Source organism: Mastigoproctus giganteus, chromosome 12, assembly GCF_048544385.1.
Source record: "Mastigoproctus giganteus isolate SK-2022 chromosome 12, ASM4854438v1, whole genome shotgun sequence".
Classification (NCBI taxonomy): Eukaryota; Metazoa; Arthropoda; class Arachnida; order Uropygi; family Thelyphonidae; genus Mastigoproctus; species Mastigoproctus giganteus.
Window position 1 is genome coordinate 74,057,603 of NC_143586.1, and position 15,192 is coordinate 74,072,794.

At 34.6% G+C, this 15,192-nt stretch overlaps 1 protein-coding gene across 3 annotated transcripts in view; it reads left to right on the forward strand.

Moving 5' to 3' along the window:
- LOC150077201 (solute carrier organic anion transporter family member 74D-like) overlaps positions 1-15,192 on the forward strand; it is a 271,883-nt gene that overhangs the window by 88,169 nt on the left and 168,522 nt on the right. For all 3 annotated transcript variants that reach the window (XM_090386382.1, XM_090386381.1, XM_090386380.1), the window contains exon 2: positions 11,678-11,783. The gene's annotated coding sequence lies outside the window, so the exon portion shown is untranslated. The remainder of the gene's footprint in view (positions 1-11,677; positions 11,784-15,192) is intronic.

Below are 15,192 nucleotides of genomic sequence, written 5' to 3' on the forward strand. Positions count from 1 at the left end.
TCCTGAGTGAATATCGCCTTCTGTGTTTCGTCTTAATTATTCAAAATACAGAAGAAAAAAAACATTAACAAATCGTTCAAAAATACTTCTTGTGAGAACTATCCCAGGTGATCTCTCTAGATCACCTGGGATAGTTCTTTATCATAGATAGTCTTTATACTCACACAGCACTAAAATTTTCGCCTGCATATCGAGTTATACTGGTATTGCACTATTAACGAAAAAAAAATAATAATGAATTTTTCAAAACCATCATTTGTAAGACTATTGATGTCTATAGGATACCTTTTTTTTTTTTAAATATAGGATACTTTTTCCGCTTGAAAAATTGAATTTAAGCATTAAACAGAAAAAGGACATACGAGTGTATCCCCCCATCCGTATACGGTTATACGAGAAAAATATAGGTTCGTAATGATCAAAATGGACTTATGCAAGATGTCAGTTCTAATCATTACGAGTACATTTTAAATCGATAAAAGTACGTTATACTTAGGATAAATTTTTCGGGTTCAGACACGTTGGTCTTAGGTTCGAAATTATCTTAAGCGAACATGGGTAGACGCTTCCACTGCGTTTACTTAATCCGTCTTAGAATAGCGTCATAAGTTAACGTTCCTTTGTATTCACATTTGAGATTGATTCCACTTTGATATAGCTTCATCATTTCGAACCATAGAGTAAGCGACAAAGCTCTGTTTGGAAGTCTACGTCCTCGCCAACACCGAAAAAAAGCAAAACCTCTCTTTTGTTGACTTTCAAGGAATGGTTTACCAACATGTTGTGCTATGTCATACGACTGTAACTGGACCTTTCCAGAAGTGTACTGCACTGATCACATTCGTGGCAAAGGACCAAAAAATGCACACCGGTGGGTGGATGCTGCATCACGTCAATGAGAGACCTCACATTGCTCATACTGTCATCGAGTATGGGCATTAATGTCAAATGTGTTCCTCGTGCCCCTATAGTCCTGACCTGCGATTTTTTTTAATTTCTAAAGTTGAAGGAGCTGCGAGAAAAACCTTTCCAGTCGTCAGAAGAAGTAAAGACATCGGAGGCGATGTCAAAAAATGACTTCCACCGTGTTATTGAAGAATAAGTGCATTTCATCAAATGGGGACGGGGGATAGTTTAAAAGGAACCATCAAAATATGGATGTTAATAAAGTGAAATAAAGTTTTGAAAAAAAAAAAATTATGATCATTCTTTATTGAACAGCCTTTGTAATATGACTTGGCTGAGAATATATGCATAGTTATACCCAATTTATATTACTATATTCATAATAACAATTTAAGAACTATTAACACTTATTTTTATGGTCTTATTTACAGGGTCATAATACAATAAACTCGGTGATTGAGGTGCGGAATTTTAAAATTTCCCGTATTTTAGAGAGGTATACCTGGCAGTTTTAGAGGAGCACATTTCAATCAATATTCAGCACAGGCAGCTGAAAATTTTACATCTGTAAACATAAAATTATTATTTTGTCCTTTCATCTGTTTCTGCAGCTATCATGATTTAAATTGTATGCATAATACGATGGTGTTAATTCTCACAGCTGGACAATCTTCCTTTGTAACGAGTTGTATTGGTATTGCACTACTTTCAGCAGCTTTAATTATATTAAAACTTTGAAAGCTGGCTTCGTGTACCGCATAGCAGCTGACATTGAACCACTTTACAATTCTTCTGTCTGCTTGTTGTGCAGCTAGAGACCATCTACTTTCTAATGAGCAACGAGTTAGTTCCTCATTAGATAGTTCCCCATTATTAGATTGTTTGTTCCTTACAACTGATAATCATTTGGCAATCAGTTTCAGTCGATTGCTCCAATCACACTAACTCTGCATACTTCTCTAAACGATGGGCTGTTCTTTTATGGGGTTAGCCACGTAACGGGTTATTCTTGTTTGGCTTTGGGGTAATTTGGGAAGACAGATGCTGAAGAATCCGAAGAGTGATATTTGTGTAAGGACACGAGGGATCAGTGACTCTTGTAGCTCCTTGTTTTTCTGCAACCGAAATGACTTTCTGTCGGGCATCTTCAAAAGGCTTGTCCTCTTTGTACCGTGAATCCTTGACCGTGTCTCACGCGATTCGTAGTTGGATGTTTTAATTGTATATCATGTTTTAAATTATAATAATTGCTATATCGTATGAACTATTATACATACCATATAGCAATCAAAATTGCTTCGAACAAACGTAAGAACATAGTCTACAGCTAAAATAAAAAAAAATAAGATATTTAATATTAATCATAAATTACAAAATATAAAAAGAAACTGTTCTTGTCACCTAGTTGTAAAAAAGTAAAAAATAACATTAATAAAAAAATATATATCATTACTTTATTCAGTTATTTCTACTGAGAACCATGGATACAATTATTTTCTATATTAACGTTACTGTAAGGTTAATACCAAAAGATTTATTTTATAATAATATTAGAATAAATCAACTCAAAAAGATTTTGCTTTTACGAGAAAATATGATTTCGTAGTATTGGTTGGCTTCACCTGGCATCAAGATTTCTTCACTAAACATAATTATGGTAATGAAATATCGACACACAAACGAAAATAACGAAATGGTATATTTAGATAATTGGCTACCAGAGGACGTGTATATTATCTCTTACGTAAGATTCCCATTATTATATAATTCCGGAAACATTAACCATGGGAGAGATATAATTGATGGTTACAAACATACAGACATATATTCACACACAGAAGGACCGGCAGAGACACCTGGCGAATCCTTGAACACCAATCCGAGGGTGTACTTCGGCGTGACACGCTAATTTATTCCTACATAAGCAACAAGCAATTTATAGCCAACCCTCACGCCATGGAGCTTGGGTAATCGACACATAGCCCTTTTATGCTTTCCTTTATTTTTTCTTACCTTCCTGTCGCGATGAAAAGGTGAAGGGTGGACTCACTGTGCAGCTGTTGCCAGCTGACATATTTTATTGATGGCTCACAGTGTGCTTCATCAGTATCACACAGACTGGGGGGAGGTCATTCAGCATTCGTATGTGTTCAGCTGTCTGAATTCCCAAATATGCACATTACCCTAACTTCTTAAAATTAATAAAGGTCAATAAGGAAGATAAAGAAATGAAAGACAACGTGCTTGTACCCTTGAACTCTTCAAAATGAAGGTGATTCTGCGATGATCTTTGACTGGGTTGTAGATTGTGAACTTTGAAACGAAAAGAAGGATGAATTTTGATATCGAGTTACCACGAACTAGATATTAGTAAAAAATCCCATTGCTGGACAGCTCTTAATAGCTGAGATTCCTATTAAGTTGCTCTAAATTGCTGCTGCTCGATGCATCCTTTAACATCCATCCATTCCTAGTTCTGATGTGTAAACGATTACATCTTCTGAAAACGGGGTTAACTTGTTTCCTGTAGTGTACAATGTAACTCATTCTGGTTTTCGAGATAGTTATCAACATTCCTGTCCTTCTAGAATTATTGGACCTACCTACCCTCCTCGATAACTCAGACTCGACCTGTTTTGTGTAATTTTTTAGTAAACGCCCATGACCCCATCTCATATATTTTTTTTTTTTTTTCTTTTTGACCGGTTAACCCCGTTGGTTGTTAATCTCATCTGTATCATAGTAACAACCGTTCTGTCCTTCATAAAACGCAACTATTTTACTCCAATGATTGTATTTATTACCACAGTTTATTAAATATATTCTACAGATAGCAACTATATAGTTACACTGTGATTTTATAACTTTGTTGTTTATAATAAATGTTAAAGTTAACTGACGATAAATTAAGATAAAAAAAAATAGTTGTATAAACACGCTAAAATTTATTTTCGAGTGTACTAAAATGGCTAAATTTAAATTATTCGAGTGGAGATGTTCTGTTCGTTACTCTCAGGTATGTTTATTCCCAATTATGATATCCAGTTACCGAGATATTCATAAGTAATTAATTAATAAAAAATTAGAAATAATTAATTAATTTAGAGTATTCATTATTTTCATAAGTAAAGCGAAAGTGAAGTTTTAAAACTTCACAAATCTCTTTACACGTCATGAGAGCTTAAAATGGAATTTCTGCAAAAGAAACTAAAAGTGCAAATTAAAAATATAGATCTTGTAAAAAAACTTATGGTGCATTAAAACTAAATTCTCTACAATATTTTACATTTAAATTTTAACGAAGAAAAGTTTTATTTTTCACTAAATATTTTTATTTGTTGATAAATTTTAGATAAATTTTTGATTTTTCCTTTAAAGTTAGGGCAAATTTGAAAGCAGATTATCTTAACGTAATTGATATTATGTGAAATCCGGATTAGTGAATAAAAAGATAGCCCTAAAAGACAAAAAAACTTAGAACACAAATAAATGGAAAATTTAATTATATAGGTACTGCTGATGAAAATAAATAAATAAAAAAAATCACTATAGAGTGAAAAAAAATCACTTTTATTAAAAGAAAAAAAACAACTATAAAAAGACTACAAACATCCATTGATAGAAGACTAAGAAGTTGTACATGTTTTTGAACGTAATAATGGGCTTGAAGAAACTGTCAAGTTTTGTGTTGATTGTATTATTATTTCATTTATTATTATTATTTCTAAATGGCTTAACACCTTCAACGTCATCACTTAGGCCTTAGGGCTTCACCACAAATTTTTCTATTAGTGATGTTGTGCCTCTGTGAACTGCAAATTTCTTTGCATTTCTCATCAGACATACTTGGAAATTGATTTCGAAGATACTTAAAAAGCCATCCTTTTCCGAAGCCCCTACAAATTACTTAATTAGTCTTAATTTTGATATGCACAACGGAGGTAATGGGACTTTCGTTTAGTCCATCGGACTTTCACTTTTCTCAACACTGCAACGTTGTTTCTGTATGGCCAATGCTTCCCTGTCCACTGGCCCTGCTGTTCGTTGTTAATATAGATTTCCAGTTCATGGTATTTTAGTGTAACTTGATTTCTGAATATAACAGCACAAGTAATATTCCGTAAATCATCCTCTGTCAGTTAACATTCAGCAATTAGTCCACCATCTGCTATTAGGTCCATGCGTGTTGGGCATAATAACAGATGGTGGACTCAGATACGAAACGTCCTTGCCCTTTGTTTATCTGGTTGCCATGTTCCATCTCGAAACATGTATGGCATTTTTTTCCTAATTTTTAATGACATGCTAATGTTTTACTATATATATATATTATTCTAAAGCCATTCACAGTGTATTATCAGCAGTTTTGGCAGGTTCTATGTTGGCGACCAAACTAGAAAAAATAGTGATCTCCAGTCCTGTAACAATAAAACACACAATATCATTTTGGCGTATTTTATTAAAAAAACACAAATATTTAAAAAACTGTAAGTGGTATAGAAAAATGAATGTCAATGCAGAAGCGTGGTAGTACAGGCGTTTGATTTCACATCACAGTTAAATAGTTAATGTTAATATTCTGATCAAAATTAATAGGTGTAAACCCTTTTTACCCATGTGGGCGTACAGAAATATAAACAGAACATTATTTATTTAAAATTAACAATAATGGTTTCTAACGAATTTGCATTAAATTTTATTTAAATTAGAGAAACGTGCAACCGAAACCCAACAAAGATTAAACGCAGCTTTCGGAAAGAATGCTGTGTGTTTTTAGAAGACTTTTCAGTGATTTACAAGTTTAAAAAGGGCCCCTTGTATGTCGAAGGTGATCCTCTCTCTCTGGTCACGCTTCAACTTAAAAAAAACAGTGATTTAATCGTTCGTGATCTGATCAGGGGTGATCGACGTTTAACTATCCACGAAGCTGCAGATGAAATTGGTATTTTATGTAGGACTGAGGAATGCGATCTGTTTCAGTATCCTCACTGGATTGATGATAGAGAGCTGTGAGTTCTCGAATGTGGCCGAATCTTCGTCAACGCGCTGTTGCTGCTGACCCATACTTTGTTGCTTTCATCGTTACTGATAATCAATCGTGGCTGTGACCTGGAAAATAAAGGATCAGTCCTCTCAAATGAAGACTTTGTCTTCTTCAAGATACAAAAAAAAGTAAGACTATCTTGATCAAATGTGAAAATCATGCTTTTATCGTAGTTTTTTTACCCACAGGACATTATGATTTTCTCCAACATGATCAAATAGCGAACCAAGAATACTACAAAACAATTCTATGGAGATTGTGAGATGCTGTTCTGAGAAAACAGTCGGGAAAGTGGGCCTCAAGGTAGTGGCACTTGCATCATGACAACGCCCCTGCGCACTCGGCGCTTTCCATTCAAGAATTTTTTGAGAAGTACTCCACCATTGTGGGCCCCATAATCACTGAATTAACATAACCTATTTATGTAGGCTTGAGAAACGTCTGTTAACGATGCGCACAAATTATAATGAAGACAGCAGACACCAATTTAAGGCCGACCGGGCTAGCCGAGTGGGTAAAGTACCTGCCCGGCAACCCAAAGGTCGCGGGTTCGATTCCCGCCTCGGGCTTGGATCAAAGTACTGCAAAAACCTTGGGAGGTGCAATATGGCCATAGAAGCCGATGCGCCAACAACTACCAAATCAAAAAAAAAAAAAAAAAAAAACACCAATTTAACATTACAACACGAGTTTCATCAGTACAAATCAAGAGCAGAATAGTAAACACGTGAGTCTGAATTTTCACGACTACATATAGCATACGACTACACGTACAACCCAGCAACACATATTTTAATATACTGTTTTAAAAATTAGGAAACAAAAATATAACTAATTTGGAAGAAAATGTTAAGAATTTTATCACAATACAGTTTCACAAATATAATTTCTAATTTAAAATAGAAAAAAAAAAAAAAAAAAAAAAATGGCCGAAATTCACAATCTCAGTTATTAGTGAAATTACATTTATGGGACCATTTATTTTCCAATTTCTTTCTTTTTTTCTCTCTCTCGCTCTCTTTTCTTTTCATCTACAGTATTTCTGTATAAATCGAAACGCCAAGTTTCACTGAAACGAAGTAATAATAATCCATTTCGTATGAAAGAATACTTTAAAAGAAATGTGTGTCTGCCAGCAAAAAAAAAAAACCCAACACGATGATGATGTTGGTGCATCGGCCAATGCACCAGAATTTAGCGGTCTTTGGATTTTCTGAGAAAAGATGACATTGTTGGAACCCTGCCTACAGACAGAATGTAGATGCTGTAAGTACTTTGTCTAAGCAATCTGTTTAGTACCACGCATTTTAGGACCTGCCAAATGACAGCCACTGGGCTTTTTCATGACTTGACTTTCAAAAAAAAAGAAATTAATTCCTTAAATGATAAATTATTCGAGGAAAAAATTAAAATAAAAGGCGAGATCAATGAAAAAAAAAAAAACGCTTTTATGTCGAATCTCGGAGAAGCTTGCATGTGGTTGGAATGCACAGAAAATGTTAGTTTTTTTTCAGCACTAGCCTCGAGCCTGGATTCTTTTCTTAAAGAAAATAAAAATCTACATGTTTAAATAAGTTTTTACATTGAATAATTTAGCTACTATTCCACATACCACACCATATCTGGTCATATATCTGATAGTTATCAATATTACACCAAATTCACAAAATGGTCAAGTGCTCAGAAACCTGAAATCGTATCAAATATCTATGCTTTTGGGGGTCTTCGCAATTAATACAAGTCAGTTATGGGATTACAATTATGAGGTTCCAGTCACAATGAAGCCAATAAGAGGGTAAGGCAAGCTAAGGCAGATTATCAGAAGAAGTTAAAAATGGAAAGAAAAGTAACAAACAATTCATTGCTTAAATTAAAACTAAAAGGAAATGGATGAACCACACCGGCACCTGGATATGAATAGCATAACTGCTGATGAGCTTGTTCAGATTGCTGACAAAATGATTTGTCAGCAATCTGCACATATATTCACACGTGAAGAAGCTTTTATGGATGGAGAAACCAAAAGTATGCTAAGTCAGAAATGGATAATAAATGATTTTGTGATAACTGCGAGGAAAGTGGAAGATAATGTTGAAGCTAAGAGTGAATAAGGCCTGAAGGAACGAACCTACACAGTTATATTAAAAGAAGCAGCAAGAGAGGTAAACAAGCCTTTGACCATAATTAAGCGAACATCCTCAGATTTCAAGAGGAAGTCCCTATAGATTCGAGATGTAGAAATGCATGCAGTATTTTTATATCTGCTGTCGGTAGATATAAAAATAAACCGATCATTAAGGTTACGTTAATTACGGTATAGTTTAGGGCTAAATCCTCAGGTTACGCAATAGTTTAACTAATGTACAAGTTGGTGCCTCTGCATCATTTCTGTACATAGCCAACTAAATAAGTAGTTATAAATTGGCATCATTAAATATATCTCATATCGTGAATACCTTCACAACGAGTTGCCATGATATTGCACTACCTCGAATTAGTAATGCTTCACTATAGGAGAAGACTATTGTTACTTATTCTCAGCGGACACCATCACCCATAAGGCACCGTTTCGGTGCTTATTGGCTCCTCATCAGTGGATGGGCAGGTACCCTGGTGTTGCAATGATGACAACCCACTGATGAGGAGCCAGTAAGCTCCGAAATGTATTCCTATGTATTGCCTAACTACTAAACTATTAAACTACTATTCAATGCATTAACTGTTCGAGGAAGAGGACAGTCAGATCTGAGCTTGAAAAATAATTCGTGTTTCACACAAACTCTAAAATATACACTAATTTACAGAAACTGGGTTATTTCTAACGTATCCATATATGTGCTGATGAAGAGGAAATTGTACGTATCCAATCCATCACTCTTAATTTTCCTTCCCTGGTTGAAGCCGACTGGATGACCTAAGAAAACCGAAATATTTTCAAGGCAACGGCATAAATCAGGAAATCCTGGTCAGTAAGCCAGCATGCTAACCGGTTTAGAATAACACCTTATTTTTTTCCCTTCCCGTTACTTTGAACATTTAGTTCAGTCCTGTAAAATGGGTCTTCAGTTGCAGATTCCAGCAATATTTCTTTAGATCATTGTTTCCCAATAGTGGGTTGTAAAGGAATTTTAGGTGGACCCCGGAAAATACTTTAAAATTGTGATTAAAATATGTTTAATATATAACTAACTAGCCCGTTATGATTTATAGGCGAGTCGCCAGAAATTTTAACAAGGTAGAAAAGAATTTTGAAAAAACCACTTCATGTGAGAGGGACAGATAGATGAAAGAGAGAGAAAAAAAAAGAGTTCTTTAGATCAGTAGTGAGCATTCTTTAGGTTGTTTTTGACATTGAGCCAGACCACAGCAAGTTTTTCATTATGTAGGTTAATGGCTTAGTACCAAAAGAGCATGGCAGATAGAATCGAAATGGGAGAGAGAGAGAGAGAGAATGGGTGATGAATGTATAGTAACTAGCGATCTTATCGCATAGAGATATCTTCTTTCACTGTTATCTAACATTTGCTTACGCAACCTGTAAAATATCTTGAAGGAAAACATTACTGTTAACCACGGGACACGAAAAACCGCTTGGCGGGTGACATGTAACCCGCTGCCACGAGACAAGGATGAAACAACGTTTAGTTTGTGGGCTGTATAAGGAAACGAAAATGGAGCATCTCTAATCAGAGACGAATTCCCTTAACCACCGCCATATTTGTCCGCTTGCTTGTGCAATTGCAGATTTATTGAAGATGTTTGTTAATTATTTCAAGAATCAAGTGTGATTGCTCAAGGCAAGCTAGCAGAATTAAAAAAAGTTTTACCCATTACTGGATTATCTACAAACTAGTTTAATAACAACAGCAGTTCTCTCTGATTATATGGATATTATTTTTTTTACACTGTGCACATGCAATCTCCAAGAATCCTCTGAGAATAAAATCCTTCGAGATGAGCTTATAACCAGAGATTCTGATACTAAGGATGGATTATCCTTTGCTTACGGTTTCAAATATTCGAATTCACATCTATTATTATTGAAAAAAAAAAAAATTGTTTATACTCTGGCAGGACCACTAGATCACAGCAGTTCACATTAATTATTTTTACAATGAATGCCATTATTAATCGTATTTAGCAGTCACGCGACTTGAACCACAGTTCAATCAAAGCGCGTGAGCTTCTACGTTCTTGCACTTGAACACTTCGCTATTATTACATCAACACCTCTGATCTTTACACAAATTCGAGAACTAAAAGGATACATGAGAACCCTTTTCTCCGAAGATAATAATGCTGTGAAATAGATGCAGTTTGTGGGAGTATTTTCCCTTGGGTTTCCTTCTGTAGATATAATCACGGGTCTGTAAGCAGCAACAGTGAACCCTATTCATTGGCGCAGCTTGCAGACCACTGTAATGGATGCCATGGGGCCTTGTTATAAGTTTGTTTATACTCTTTTTTATATAAAATGAAATTATATATTAGTTTTAAGGGTACAGGATTGGGCCCTGCGGGAACTGGGCACACTCCAAACCATGTAGAGCCAATGTTGAATTTAAAATACTATGGGTGTGTCCCATGATCTAGGTCAGGATTGGGCCCTGCGGATCCGGGTGCACAACTATATAGATTGAAGCTGAGTTAACACAAAATGTGTTATTGATAACTGATTCTAAACAGGATAGTAGAACCTGGCTGCCTCCTCGCGGCTAGGGACGGGAGCGGGGGTTGAGGCTCTACTTGCCTTCAGCCCCCTGCTGCTAAATGCCAGATGTCAGCCACAACAACATATACAACACTCCACACACACTAAAATGAACATCAAAGATCTAAGTGCCATCAGCATTAAGAATCCTAAACTAAATTAGTCTAATACGCCATACTACTCTATCTCGCGCCTTCCAAACTTCCAAAACTTAAACTAGCGATAAACTTAATTCTTCCCTAGTGCATTCATGTCACCCTATACTAAACTAACGCTAAACTTAAACTCCTCGCACGCGCGGGTGTAAATAGTAATCCCAAAGCAAAACGCGGCTAAACCTAAATTAAACTCAAAATAGTCACTTCAAAATTCAAAATTCAAGTCGTTCTCCTTAGATGAATCATTACAATTCTGCTGGCAATAACTACCGCTTAATAGACGGCGGACATAGGGGGAACCCTGGAAACCGCCAGTAACCTACATAAATACACACATACACCTGGATGATGGAAATGTATATATAATTGTATATAAACCTATATAAGTTTTGTATATATATGAAATGAATGTATGTAAATTGTGTGTATTAATAAATGTAAATTAGTTTTAAGGGTTGCTATTACACTTTCTCCGGTGGATGCAGGATTCTTTGTGATATTCACCATCGTACGTGATTATAGGAGACTGCTGCACCCACAAGATTTGCGCTTATTCCTATGGGTGCTGGAAATATTACGTTTAGTTTAGTGCGTGTATAGTTGGGCCCGCCTCCTTGTGGCGTGGGCGGGACCTGGGAAGCAGCCTTCCTGGTAGCAAAGCGGCCAGAAACAACACACACACACTAGTTTTAAGGGTGATGTTATTTATTACTTACTGTTATCTGTGAAAAAATGCTATTATTGAAGGATAAATGAATAAACTGTTGTGTATATAAAAAATAAATAATTTTTTTATCAGTTAATGCGAACTTATTTATTATTATATTTTCTTATATTATTATTTTTCTTATTATTCAGATATCCGGATATGGTTTTAATAGTGGTTATCTGTCCTTACGCTATTCGTAGAGCTAGTCAAAGGAGGAAAACTGAATAAAAGAAAAAAGCTTCAAGTTCTGGGCAAGTAAGTACGATAAATAGGTTATTTTTACTGGCAAAGTTAAACATAAAATACTCACTACATATACAGAAACGATATAAGAAAAAAAAAAAAAAAAATCACATAGAAACGCAACAACAAAGCATAAACATTAGCATTAACAATCACTATACCGGCAGCTAGACCAGATACTTTTTGAAGAGACTTTGTACAGCCGTATTCATTGAAGCAACAAAAAATTATAAGCTTAAGAGATATCTGTAAAGAAAGAAAAATTAATATTAACAAAATTAACGTCAATCAACAAATACCAGACATTTAATATTTGTTATGTTCTTCAGGTTAATTAACTCTCATTCAGTAAGATACATTACTTCCTTCACCAAATGATTCGCATCATAACATGTGGATTAGATTACCAACGACCTAGTTTAATTTGTTTTTCTTTTATGAAAGCGGAAATAACGCAAAGAAAAATCTCTGCATCCGCTTCCGGTAGTACTGTATTACAAGCAATATATTGTGCGTCTTTCCTTTGTATTTCTTGTTTTCTAGAACAGTTTACGCACAGTATAATGTAAATCGCTTCGCTCAAACAACAACGTTTAATGAATAACCACCGATAAATAATACTACGCCTGCATGATTTTCTAATTAAGGAATAAATACTGTAATTAAGCAGTGCCGACAATAGAAAAACGTATTTATATCGGAACAAGTTTCTTGTAATAAAATGACCGTCGGAATGAATTATGTTTGCAGTAAACTCTTTTGTTTAAAGGACGTTCCTCTAATTGTTCCACGAATATTTCTCGTCATAAATTTTCTACAGAATTGTAAGTCCATAAACATGTTTTTGTAATCACCATTCTTTCACGAACTCGATGCCATGGGGCCTTGTTATCCTGATAAATAAATTTTGGAATCCAAATTTATTTATTTGTGGCAGAGAGTAGTGCCCTATTTGATGGAACATTTTTAGGTATTCAAGACAATACGGAGTCATCCATACAGAAACTAGGACCATTTCATTATCAGATGCTTTACAGTCGATGTTGTACACTTTGTCTTGAACTATTCAATTCAGTAATTCGTACATATTCATACGCTGTACAGCAAATAAAGATCCATCACTGAAGAAGAATTTTTAAATGTAAGAAGCTGACCAGTGATAATGTTTTACCATTGATGTCGCTTCTTTCTCTGCCTTTCAAACAGAAATTGATTTTTAATTGATTTACAAACCTAACGTAATGGCGAGTAATCACCGACTAGCAAAACGTAATATTACAACGTTCTGCATCTTCCCGAACCAGCTGAAGGGGGTTGTTTCCTTCCTGTCCTTGCGCAAAATCCTTTATAACACCTTATCAGCAGGAGCTGTTGAACAATGCGATCTGGCAGTAATGGAAGTTTGGCTCTACATTTTTTGAACGGTTCTTAGAACAGGGGAATTGGTTGCATTTCACTTTAGAAACAATAACAGCGTTATTTGGTCCCTCCGCATGCAAAGCAGCGATGGAATAGTGTGTGTTGTTCAGAAAGAAAATCCCTTTCATTATAACGAGCCAGAATAAACTGTTGTTTTTCACTAATCCACATCTGAATATCTGGAGTTGGTTATTCAGAGAGATTCTATCGTTAGCTAATCTTAAAAAAATTCCAACTCCAAAAATGATAGTCTCCTAACTGCAGAATATTAGTTCGATCCCGTCCCTTTATATGATTTTTGCATAAATACATACAGTTACATGTACAATAAAATTATGTATACGTACAATATATTAATGTTTTTAATTTTTTTTATAATCTAATTAACAATTCCTATGCATTTGAAAAAGAACTGACATTAAAATAAAAGCGAATTCTTTTATTTTAATGTCAGTTATACCGATAGCTGATCTCAGATAGCTGAATATACCGAATATTCAGCTATCTGAGATATTTTCAGATTTTATTAATTGTTAAAATATATAACATTATTGTGCATATAATTATATCGGCTTTTAAGATATGTCTACGGTTGTAATTAAAGTTTTTAACTTATAATGCTCTGTATGAAGTTAAAACCATTATGAATTGAATATCACTTCTCTCTGCAATAGATTAATCCTCAATTACTGTTTTAACGGGCATATTTCAACGTTGCTCTTTTTGGCAAACTATAATAAACACCAAATCTTCCCGAAATAAAGACTTTGTTACTAGGCGAAATCTCTGTATTTACCAGTTATTCATTGACTCGATATCAACTTAGAAAAGTGATTAATTCACATCATATTAATGAAACTCATTAATTTTCATTTATCCTTTGGCACGTGTCATTTAAAGTTTGTATTTGCCCTTTATGGAAATACTGTAAAGGATTATACTCTCTCTTTTTCTCTCTCTCTCACACACACACACACCTTACGGCAAACTCTTTTAACAGTTTGTACTTCTCTATCTTTCCTCCTTCATTCATATACGTAGCTGCATGAGGTACTGATGCGTAGCTGTCAGTCATTGTTAGCTGGTAGCTTCACCCTGGCTAGGCATTTAGAGGCTTCCCAGAACTAGCGAAAAGCAATTAATCATGTCAAGAAGCCAGGGCCTGGTGACTGCTGTACTGCGATGCCATTACTTAAGTAACTTGGGATACTTCCGTGTTTTTTTTTTTTTCTTTTTTCTTCTTGCTCTTTTTTTTTAAAGTCAATTCTGAGTACAATGTGAATGACAATAGGTGCATTTGAATGAACTATGATTGCAAGCGAGAAGATTAAGCAATTAGCAATAATTCGTAATAGAAAACAAGAAAAATACTCATAATAGAAAGCCATTAAGAGAATTTTTGTATTGATTTGAACAATGCAAACGTATTTTAAGTTACTTTTATACTTAAGCAGTCCAAAAAAAAAAAAAAAAGTAACATTGTTCTTAAGGTGCTATCATAATATATTTCTTTCTCCATATTAGTAATTCAGATGAAGGAGAAAGATGTTAATAAACCTTTCACTAGTGTCGCCACCGTTGAAGATTTATATATATATTTTTTGAGATTTTCAAAAGACGAATTAAAATTTCTCTTTGTCTTAACCTTGAAAATTTTATATTGTGTATAGAAATATCACTACATGCCACGTGTGTACAATTATGAGTCAAATCATTAAGTGTACCAGTCAAGCATGTCATAAACAAGGCTGTAAAAATTTTTATTGCTACTACAACTGAGGATGAGGAGAATAATAATTGATAATCAGATTTCCCAAAGGTTCAGAAACGATTGTTTCTGAACATTTCTATTGTTTAAATATTATCGCTATTAGGAATAGTAATTTCCTTAAGTAAACCAATTATAGTTCTCAAGATACCAGATATGTCAGGAAATGAGCAAAGAATTATGACTTCGGTTATTTTAGTGACGGAAAACATAAGAAAAAAAAAGAATTTCCTA